This window comes from Lithobates pipiens, unplaced genomic scaffold, assembly GCF_037356315.1.
Source record: "Lithobates pipiens isolate NorthernLeopardFrog02 unplaced genomic scaffold, aLitPip1_a1.2 Scaffold_8, whole genome shotgun sequence".
NCBI classification, from domain to species: Eukaryota; Metazoa; Chordata; class Amphibia; order Anura; family Ranidae; genus Lithobates; species Lithobates pipiens.
The window spans coordinates 686,025,735-686,037,873 of NW_027507903.1; positions in this window are offsets into that span (position 1 = coordinate 686,025,735).

Consider the following 12,139-nt stretch of genomic DNA (forward strand, 5'->3'; position numbering starts at 1 on the left):
ATCTCTGTCTACTATCATTGTACCCTTACCTACTATCTCCGTCTACTATCATTGTACCCTTACCTACTATCTCCGTCTACTATCATTGTACCCTTACCTACTATCTCCGTCTACTATCATTGTACCCTTACCTACTATCTCCATCTACTATCATTGTACCCTTACCTACTATCTCTGTCTACTATCATTGTACCCTTACCTACTATCTCCGTCTACTATCATTGTACCCTTACCTACTATCTCCGTCTACTATCATTGTACCCTTACCTACTATCTCCATCTACTATCATTGTACCCTTACCTACTCTCTCCGTCTACTATCATTGTACCCTTACCTACTATCTCCATCTACTCTCATTGTACCCTTACCTACTATCTCCGTCTACTATCATTGTACCCTTACCTACTATCTCCGTCTACTATCATTGTACCCTTACCTACTATCTCCGTCTACTATCATTGTACCCTTACCTACTATCTCCGTCTACTATCATTGTACCCCTACCTACTATCTCCGTCTACTATTATTGTACCCTTACCTACTATCTCCGTCTACTATCATTGTACCCTTACCTACTATCTCCGTCTACTATCATTGTACCCTTACCTACTATCTCTGTCTACTATCATTGTACCCTTACCTGCTATCTTCATCTACTATGATTGTACCTGTTGTGAATTCATGAAGAAATACATTTAATATTTACTGGCAGAGATGAGATTTCAGTAGGCCTCAAAAAGTGGATGAACTATATTTTGATTTTATTGAACTGTAACCCTTTCGGAGACCTTTAACCACTTTCAGCCCCGGACCATTTTGCTGGTCAAAGACCTGGCCACTTTTTGCGATTCGGCACTGCGTCGCTTTAACTGACAATTGCGCGGTCGTGCGGCGTGGCTCCCAAACAAAATTGACGTCCTTTTTTTCCCACAAATAGAGCTTTATTTTGGTGTTATTTGATCACCTCTGCGGTCTTTATTTTTTGCGCTATAAACAAAAATAGAGCTACAATTTTGAAAAAAAAAAACATTATTTTTTACTTTTTGTTATAATAAATATCCCCCCTACCTACTATCCCTGTCATCTATCATTGTAACCTTACCTACTATCTCTGTCTACTAGCATTGTACCCTTACCTACTATCTCCGTCTACTATCATTGTACCCTTACCTACTATCTCCATCTTCTATCATTGTACCCTTACCTACTATCCCCGTCTACTATCATTGTACCCTTACCTACTATTTCTGTCTACTATCATTGTACCCCTACCTACTATCCCTGTCATCTATCATTGTACCCTTACCTACTATCTCTGTCTACTATCATCTACTATCATTGTACCCTTACCTACTATCTCTGTCTACTATCATTGTACCCTTAACTACTATCCCTGTCACCTATCATTGTACCCTTACCTACTATCTCTGTCTACTATCATTGTATCCCTACCTACTATCCCTGTCATCTATCATTGTAACCTTACCTACTATCTCTGTCTACTAGCATTGTACCCTTACCTACTATCTCCGTCTACTATCATTGTACCCTTACCTACTATCTCCATCTACTATCATTGTACCCTTACCTACTATCAGGGCCGGACTGGCCTACCTATCTCTCTCTCTCTCTCTCTCTCTCTCTCCCCCTTTCTCCCTCCCTCCCCCTGTCTCTTCTTTCTCAAATTTTTTGCAAGTAAAAAAAGAGTGCATTTTTTCATTTGTTTTTGCAGTTTTTTTTTTTGGGGGGGGGGTGCAAAGTACTGAAAAAACAAACAAATATCAATTGCCACCACTGTACCCATCAAACTCAGACACTGTGCCAAACGCAGCCACTGTGCCCTCCAAACGCAGCCACCGTGCCCTCCAAACGCAGCCATCTTGCCCTCCAAACGCAGCCACCATGCCCGTCAAACGCAGCCACCGTGCCCGTCAAACGCAGCCACCGTGCCCGTCAAACGCAGCCACGTGCCCGTCAAACGCAGCCACCGTGCCCATCAAACGCAGCCACCGTGCCCGTCAAACGCAGCCATCGTGCCCCTCAAACGCAGCCACCGTGCCCTCAAACGCAGCCGCCGTGCCCTCAATGCAGCCACGTGCCCGTCAAACGCAGCCACCGTGCCCGTCAAACGCAACCACCGTGCCCTCAAACGCAGCCACCGTGCCCGTCAAATGCAGCCACCGTGCTCGTCAAAGGCAGCCACCGTGCCTTTCAAACGCAGCCACCGTGCCCTCAAACGCAGCCACCGTGCCCGTCAAACGCAGCCACCGTGCCCGTCAAACGCAGCCCCTCTCTCTCTCTCTCTCTCTCTCTCTCTCTCTCTCTCTCATTTTTTGCAGCTAAAAAAAGTGCTTTTTTAAATATGTTTTTGCAGTTTTTTGGGGGGGGGGCGCAAAGTACTGAAAAAACAAACAAATATCAATTGCCACCACTGTACCCATCAAACTCAGACACTGTGCCAAACGCAGCCACTGTGCCCTCAAACGCAGCCACCGTGCCCTCCAAACGCAGCCACTGTGCCCTCCTAACGCAGCCACCGTGCCCGTCAAACGCAGCCACCGTGCCCGTCAAACGCAGCCACCGTGCCCGTCAAACGCAGCCACCGTGCCCTCAAACGCAGCCACCGTGCCCGTCAAACGCAGCCACCGTGCCCTGTCAAACGCAGCCACGTGCCCTCCAAACGCAGCCACCGTGCCCGTCAAACGCAGCCACCGTGCCCGTCAAACGCAGCCACGTGCCCGTCAAACGCAGCCACGTGCCCTCCAAACGCAGCCACCGTGCCCGTCAAACGCAGCCACCGTGCCCGTCAAACGCAGCCACGTGCCCCTCAAACGCAGCCACCGTGCCCGTCAAACGCAGCCACCGTGCCCGTCAAACGCAGCCACCGTGCCCGTCAAACGCAGCCACCGTGCCCTCAAACGCAGCCACCGTGCCCGTCAAACGCAGCCACTCTCTCTCTCTCTCTCTCTCTCTCTCTCTCTCTCTCTCTCTCTCTCTCTCTCTCTCTCTCTCTCTCTCTCTCTCTCATTTTTTGCAGCTAAAAAAAGTGCTTTTTTAAATATGTTTTTGCAGTTTTTTTGGGGGGGGCGCAAACGCCCAAACGCAGCCACCGTGCCCGTCAAACGCAGCCACCGTGTCCTCAAACGCAGCCACCGTGCCCGTCAAACGCAGCCACTCTCTCTCCCCCCGTCTCTCTCCCTGTCTCTCTCTCTCTCTCTCTCTCTCTCATTTTTTGCAGCTAAAAAAAGAGTGCTTTTTTAAAAATGTTTTTGCAGTTTTTTGGGGGGGCGCAAAGTACTGAAAAAATAAAATAAAACATCAATTGCAGCCTCACTCTGCCCATAAATTGCCACCACTGTACCCATTAAACTCAGCCACTGTGCCCGTCAAATGCAGCCACTGTGCCCGTCAAACGCAGCCACTGTGCCCGTCAAATGCAGCCACTGTGCCCTCAAACACGGACATTGTGCCCTCAAACGCAGCCACTGTGCCCTTCAAACTCAGCCACTGTGCCCTTCAAACTCAGCCACTGTGCCAAACGCAGCCACTGTGCCATCAAACGCAGCCACCCTACCCATAAATTGCCACCCCTGTGTGCATCAAATGCAGCCACTGTGCCATCAGTCGCAGCCACCGTATCCATAAATTGCCATCACTGTGCCATCAAATGCAGCCACTGTGTCATCAAACATAGCCACTGTACCATCAAACACAGCCATTGTACCCATAAATTGCCACCACTGTGCCATCAAGCGCAGCCACTGTGCCACTGCCATCAAACGCAGCCACTGTAACCATCAAATGCCACCAGTTTGCACCATCAGATGCTGCCAGTGCCCCCCCCCCCCACCTGGCACTTACCTCGGGTCAGCGCTGTCCTCCACGCTCCCCACCCTCCAAGTCCTCAATGTCTTCTCCCGTCCTCTCTTGCTATGATTGGACGCCTGATAGGCATTCAATCACAGCGCCTGTCGCTTCAGCCAATCAGGTGGCAGGTAACCAGACCCGATGCACCTGATTGGCTGAGAGGTGGGTCAGTGTTAGGGAAGCAATTTATTTGATTCCCTAACACAGTGCTGTGTCATCAAACGTAGCCGCTGTATCATCAAACACAGCCACTGTACCCATAAATTGCCACCACTGTGCCATCAAGCGCAGCCACTGTGCCATCAAACGCAGCCACCGTATCCATAAATTGCCATCACTGGGCCATCAAGCTCAGTCACTGTGCCACTGCCATCAAATGCAGCCACTGTGTCATCAAATGTAGCCGCTGTACCATCAAATGTGAAATAAAAAGGTTATGGCGCTAAACCCTATTAGTGATGAGGTGAGTTAACTTATCAAATCCTAGTGTTTAATTTTTTATATAAAAAGAGAAAGAAAAAGAAAAAAGCTGTTGGTGATACCGTGAAAAATATATATCCTAAAGCAATTTTATCCAAAACAAATTGTGTGTGATTAATGTGGAGTCAGCATTCATGTTCCATTATAATAAAAACAAAAAATGAGTATTAAATTATCATATGCGTATCAGCCTACTAAAAACATGTAAACCTTCATTAAATGTGCAAATTAGTGGGAATAATGTTAATATTCAACAGTATGTTAGTGTAAAACAGATTGTGCAAACATGTGCAAAAAAATGTACAAAAAAGCAACTAAAGGTCAGAACAACCAAGGATCAGAAATAATTTAACCTTAAAATCGCATGAAGTCGCTAAATGTGCGAATAGACAATATTTTCAACCAATAATCGCATGAAGACGCATCTGTGTCCAATATAAGTCCAAAATTAATATTTGGCTTGATAGTGCTGCCTCTTCAGACTATTGTTGTAATTGTTACAAAAAGTCAATGGGGGGTATTTGATTTACTCGTGCAAATAGTGCGGGCTTTCAATTAGAGAACTTCATCCCCGGTGCGCCACTCTGTGCTATAGTATGTGAATGCTCTCACCAGAGTTAATGCCCCTGTGGGGCTGGATGGACCTTCACAATGTAAGCCACTGTGTCGCTCTCTGGCTGCTGCTGGTGCACTGGGTGAAGCTTCGTTGTTCCGTCCGTATGGTATCCAACGAACGATTTGGTTAAGAACGTATTACACTATGGATATGTCTTCCCTTATATAATTAACGTTGGATACCATACGGACGGAACAACGAAGCTTCACCCAGTGCACCAGCAGCAGCCAGAGAGCGACACAGTGGCTTACATTGTGAAGGTCCATCCAGCCCCACAGGGGCATTAACTCTGGTGAGAGCATTCACATACTATAGCACAGAGTGGCGCACCGGGGATGAAGTTCTCTAATTGAAAGCCCGCACTATTTGCACGAGTAAATCAAATACCCCCCATTGACTTTTTGTAACAATTACAACAATAGTCTGAAGAGGCAGCACTATCAAGCCAAATATTAATTTTGGACTTATATTGGACACAGATGCGTCTTCATGCGATTATTGGTTGAAAATATTGTCTATTCGCACATTTAGCGACTTCATGCGATTTTAAGGTTAAATTATTTCTGATCCTTGGTTGTTCTGACCTTTAGTTGCTTTTTTGTACATTTTTTTTGCACATGTTTGCACAATCTGTTTTACACTAACATACTGTTGAATATTAACATTATTCCCACTAATTTGCACATCTAATGAAGGTTTACATGTTTTTAGTAGGCTGATACGCATATGATAATTTAATACTCATTTTTTGTTTTTATTATAATGGAACATGAATGCTGACTCCACATTAATCACACACAATTTGTTTTGGATAAAATTGCTTTAGGATATATATTTTTCACGGTATCACCAACAGCTCTTTTCTTTTTCTTTCTCTTTTTATATAAAAAATTAAACACTAGGATTTGATAAGTTAACTCACCTCATCACTAATAGGGTTTAGCGCCATAACCTTTTTATTTCACATTTTTATTTCCCTCTCCTCCCCAATAAGGAAGTGAGGGCTTCAGGCACAGGCAGCTCTAACCCAGTATATTTCCTTTCCTTTCTCCAATTTTATTTTCAATTTATTTCACATATTTCTATCACTTAGGAGATTTGATTTTTCCATAGCGCGACTTTATTTATTTATTCAGCTGTACCATCAAACACAGCCCCCCGTACCCATAAATTGCCACCACTGTGCCCATCAAACGCAGCCACTGTGCCATCAAACACAGCCACCGTACCCATAAATTGCCACCACTGTGCCATCAAACGCAGCCACTGTGCCCTCAAACGCAGCCACTGTGCCAAACGCAGTTTTTTTTGGGGGGGGGGGGCAAACTGAAAAAAAAATAAAAATAAAACATCAATTGCAGCCTCACTGTGCCCATAAATTGCCACCACTGTACCCATCAAACGCAGCCACTGTGCCCTCAAACACAGCCACTGTGCCCTCAAACGCAGCCACTGTGCCAAACGCAGCCCTTGCTCCGTCAAACACAGCCACTGTGCCCTCAAACGCAGCCTCTGTGCCCTCAAACGCAGCCACTGTGCCCATCAAACGCAGCCCTTGCCCATCAAACGCAGCCACTGTTCCAAACGCAGCCCTTGCGCCATCAAACGCAGCCACTGTGCCCGTCAAACTCAGCCACTGTGCCCGTCAAACACAGCCACTGTGCCCGTCAAACGCAGCCACTGTGCCCTCAAACGCAGCCACTGTGCCCGTCAAACGCAGCCACTGTGCCCTCAAACGCAGCCACTGTGCCCGTCAAATGCAGCCACTGTGCCAAATGCAGTTTTGGGGGGGGGGGGGGGCAAACTGAAAAAAATAAATAAATAAAACATCAATTGCAGCCTCACTGTGCCCATAAATTGCCACCACTGTACCCATCAAACGCAGCCACTGTGCCCTCAAACGCAGCCCTTGCCCATCAAACGCAGCCACTGTGCCAAACGCAGCCCTTGCTCCGTCAAACACAGCCACTGTGCCCGTCAAACGCAGCCCTTGCCCATCAAACGCAGCCACTGTGCCAAACGCAGCCCTTGCACCATCAAACGCAGCCTCTGTGCCTGTCAAACGCAGCCTCTGTGCCTGTCAAACGCAGCCTCTGCGCTCTCAAACTCAACCACTGTGCCCGTCAAACGCAGCCACTGTGCCCATCAAACGCAGCCCTTGCCCATCAAACGCAGCCACTGTTCCAAACGCAGCCCTTGCGCCATCAAATGCAGCCACTGTGCCCGTCAAATGCAGCCATTGTGCCCTCAAACGCAGCCACTGTGCCCTCAAACGCAGCCACTGTGCCAAACGCAGCCCTTGCACCGTCAAACGCAACCACTGTGCCCGTCAAATGCAGCCACTATGCCCGTCAAACGCAACCACTGTGCCCTATGTATATATATAATGCACTTTTCAAATATGCTTTAAAATGTATGGTTTTCTCTTTTTATGAACAAGAAAATAATGACGTTATGCTGCTGTGCTGGTATAATAATGCTATGGGGCTGGTATTAAATTATTTCCAGGGCGGTTTTCATTCCCAGTCCGGCCCTGCCTACTATTTCTGTCTACTATCATTGTACCCTTACCTACTATCTCGGTCTACTATCATTGTACCCTTACCTACTATCTCGGTCTACTATCATTGTACCCTTACCTACTATCTCGGTCTACTATCATTGTACCCTTACCTACTATCTCCATCTACTATCATTGTACCATTACCTACTATCTCCATCTACTATCATTGTACCCTTACCTACTATCTCCGTCTACTATCATTGTACCCTTACCTACTATCTCTGTCTACTATCATTGTACCATTACCTACTATCTCCGTCTACTATCATTGTACCCTTACCTATTACAATATCTCTGTCTTTCATCATTGTACCCTTACCTAATATCTTCATCTACTATCATTGTACCCTTACCTACTATCTCCGTCTACTATCATTGTACCCTTACCTACTATCTCTGTCTACTATCATTGTACCCTTACCTACTATCTCCGTCTACTATCATTGTACCCTTACCTACTATCTCTGTCTACTATCATTGTACCCTTACCTGCTATCTTCATCTACTATGATTGTACCTGTTGTGAATTCATGAAGAAATACATTTAATATTCACTGGCAGAGATGAGAGATTTCAGTAGGCCTCAAAAAGTGGATGAACTATATTTTTATTTTATTGAACTGTAACCCTTTTGGAGACCTTTAACCACTTTCAGCCCCGGACCATTTTGTTGGTCAAAGACCTGGCCACTTTTTTGCGATTCGGCACTGCGTCGCTTTAACTGACAATTGCACGGTCGTGCGGCGTGGCTCCCAAACAAAATTGGCGTCCTTTTTTCCCCACAAATAGAGCTTTCTTTTGGTGCTATTTGATCACCTCTGCGGTTTTTATTTTTTGCGCTATAAACAAAAATAGAGCGACAATTTTGAAAAAAAACGCATTATTTTTTACTTTTTGTTATAATAAATATCCCCCAAAAATATTTAAAAAAAACATTTTTTCCCCTCAGTTTAGGCCGATACGTATTCTTCTACATGTTTTTGGTAAAAAAAAAAACGCAATAAGCGATTATTGATTGGTTTGCGCAAACGTTATAGCGTTTACAAAATAGGGAATCGTTTTATGGCATTTTTATTAATCTTTTTTTTTTTTACTAGTAATGGCGGCGATCACCGATTTTTATTGTGACTGCGACATTATGGCGGACACATCGGACATTTTTGACACATTTTTGGGACCATTGTCATTTATACAGCAATCAGTGCTATACAAATGCAGTGATTCCTGTGTAAATGACACTGGCAGTGAAGGGGTTAACCAGTGGGTGGCAGTGTAAGGGTTAAGTGTTCCTAGGGGTGTGTTACTAACTGTGGGGGGGGGGGGCTGGGCTTTCATTTAGTGAACACCGATCTCTGCTCCAATCACATGGAGCAGAGATCAGCGTCCGTGAGAGACGATCGCGGGTATGCCGGCGGCGATCGAGTCTGCGGGACCCGCGACTGGACTCACGGAGGTCCTGACCGGCACACTCGCGATGGCAGGGCGGCATTAGAGAGCTCGGGGGGGGGGGGGGACACTAGGAGACCCCCAGACAGACTGACACTCATGCACCATGCATGAATACATATTTTTACATTCACGAAGATCCCTGCTCCTTGGAACTCGGAGGTCACACAAAGTAATTCCTCTGTAAGAGAATCCATCTTGAAAACCACGGCAGCCATCTTGAAAATCCGGGTAACCACCAATTCACGCTAATAGCCATATTGGAATGGGTAAATATTCCTTGTTGATTATATCTTCTATGTTCTCTTAAATATTGATGTATTGAATAGTCTATTATTGAAAATTGTTCTCCAGAATCAATAACCGCCTTTTAGATATTTTTTTTTCTCTAAATTCAATTTTTCATTATAAATTTCTTTCTTTTTGCATAGTTGCCAATTTTATTGACAAACAAACTTCTAATTTATTTCACATTGTTTACCACTTACTTACCTGCAGTATAGGAACGGTTGGACGTTCTGAAATACAGACGTTCTGTTTAGTTGTCAAAAGGTTATTGATTCTACCGAGAAGTGATAATGGTGATAATTAAGTCCAAAGTACGACACGCCCATTTTGTGAGTGTTTCCATTAATTGTCAAGGTGTTCATGTGACGCAATCGATATTTTAATTTCATGTAAATATTTGTCTTTTGTCAACCAATAAATGTAACTATTTTGTATGATCACTTGTCTCCACGAATAAGTTTCACATGTATAGTATGTATGTGTCATATAGATTGATTTTGTATCTTAAAAATATCTTTGTTAAAAATTACTTAATAAATATTGTGCGGGAAACTGTCTTTAAAAAGCACAACATACCCTTACCTACTATCTCTGTCTACTATCATTGTACCCTTACCTACTATCTCTGTCTACTATCATTGTACCCTTACCTACTATCTCTGTCTACTATCATTGTACCCTTACCTACTATCTCTGTCTACTATCATTGTACCCTTACCTACTATCTCCATCTACTATCATTGTACCCTTACCTACTATCTCTGTCTACTATCATTGTACCCTTACCTACTATCTCTGTCTACTATCATTGTACCCTTACCTACTATCTCTGTCTACTATCATTGTACCCTTACCTACTATCCCCGTCTACTATCATTGTACATTTACCTACTATCTCTGTCTACTATCATTGTACCCTTACCTACTGTCCCTGTCTACTATCATTGTACATTTACCTACTATCTCTGTCTACTATCATTGTACCCAGGGCCGCTGATAGAAATCATGGGGCCCCATACAGCCTACCTGATGGGGCCCCCTTCAGCTCCACCCTGGCCCCGCCCCTGGTCCCTCCTTCAGCCCCACCCCTGTCCCCACCCATTGCCCCTCCCCAGACCCCGCCTTGAAACAATTGGCGGGGTATGTATTGCAGAGTATTGGCGGGGTATGTATTGCAGAGTATTGGCGGGGTAAGTATTGCAGAGTATTGGCGGGGTAAGTATTGCAGAGTATTGGCAGGGTAAGTATTGCAGAGTATTGGCGGGGTATGTATTGCAGAGTATTGGCAGGGTATGTATTGCAGAGTATTGGCGTGGTATTGGCAGGGTATGTATTGCAGAGTATTGGCAGGGTATTGACAGGGTATGTATTGCAGAGTATTGGGTATTGGCAGGGTATTGGCAGGGTATTGGCAGGGTATGTATTGCAGAGTATTGGGTATTGGCAGGGTATTGGCAGGGTATGTATTGCATTTTGCAGATGTTGAACTTCAAGCCCCCCCCCCCCCCAAGCAAGCATACACCTCACCTTGTCACCTGTAATTGTCCACAAGATCTCGACTCGATTGATTCGCCCGACCCCTGCTCTCTCTGCTCGCCTGAGTCGCCTCTCACTCTGCTACTAAGTTCTTGTCACGCGGAGAGAGAGAGAGAGGATTGGGAATATCACTCCGCAACACCATAACATTATATGCTGGCCGGGACTTGTGCGGTGTGCTGAGCGGGTGCAAAAGACATATTCTTCCGCGCCCGAAATACAATACTGATCGGTGGAGGAGGAACTTTTTTTTATACATAAAATTTTGCAGTTCAGGTTGCCCGGGCCCCCCTGCTGGTCAGGCCCGGTACAGCAGGGCCAGTTGTACTGGCCTATCAGCGGCCCTGATTGTACCCTTACCTACTATCTCTGCCTACCATCATTGTACCCCTACCTACTATCTGTCTACTGTCATTGTACCCCTACCTACCATCTCTGTCTACTATATTTGTACCCTTACTTACTATCTCTGTCTTCCATCATTGTATCCTTACCTACTATCTCTGTCTACTATCATTGTACCCCTACCTACTATCTGTCTACTGTCATTGTACCCTTACCTACCTTCCCTGTCTACTATCATTGCACCATAAGCTACTAACTCTGTCTTCCATCATTTTACCCTAACCTAACATCTCTTGTGGTCATGAAGACAACCAGGAATCACCATTTATACCTATGAGGAGTTGTGGGCCAACAGACAACCAATCTGTTATCAAAGTATGAAAGGACTGCCTCCCTGTACATCAGATAACAAGAGAAGAGTACTGTAAGGGATCTTTAGGAACAAGCTCTCCTTTCCCCCGATTGGTGAAGTTGGCCTTCAGTTGGGATCTTCTGATTTGAAGATAAAGGGTTTTTAAGAAGAAGGTCCTTTGATAGACCTGAAATTATATCTTCTTGCCTTTGGAGGAGAGTGGTTGTTTTGAGCATGCCTCATGAAGGATGCAATAGCAGTTCTCCAATACCAGAAACAACGGAGATACTCCCAAGTGGAGATCATAGAGACAAAGGCCATCCAAACCTTTACTGAGCCACTCTGAGCTGTGCTGAACCATAAGCACCTGGCTATGTCATTGATGATCCCTGTTTATAAATGCTCCTGTGTTGTAAAAATGACAGGTTTGTATTAAGGAGAGAAAGGAGAGGTTGCTGGTAATTACTTTAATTAGTCTACCATCTCTACTTTCTGTCTTTTGCTTCAATCACACCATGAATGGACATTGAGCTAAGAAGCAGAGACTGTCCTAAGGTAAGGGGGAGGGTTTTTAGGAATATAGGGAGCAGTGAGTAGTGGCAGGGGGTAAGACAAGCAGCTAATAGGTAGGTGGCTACGCCCATA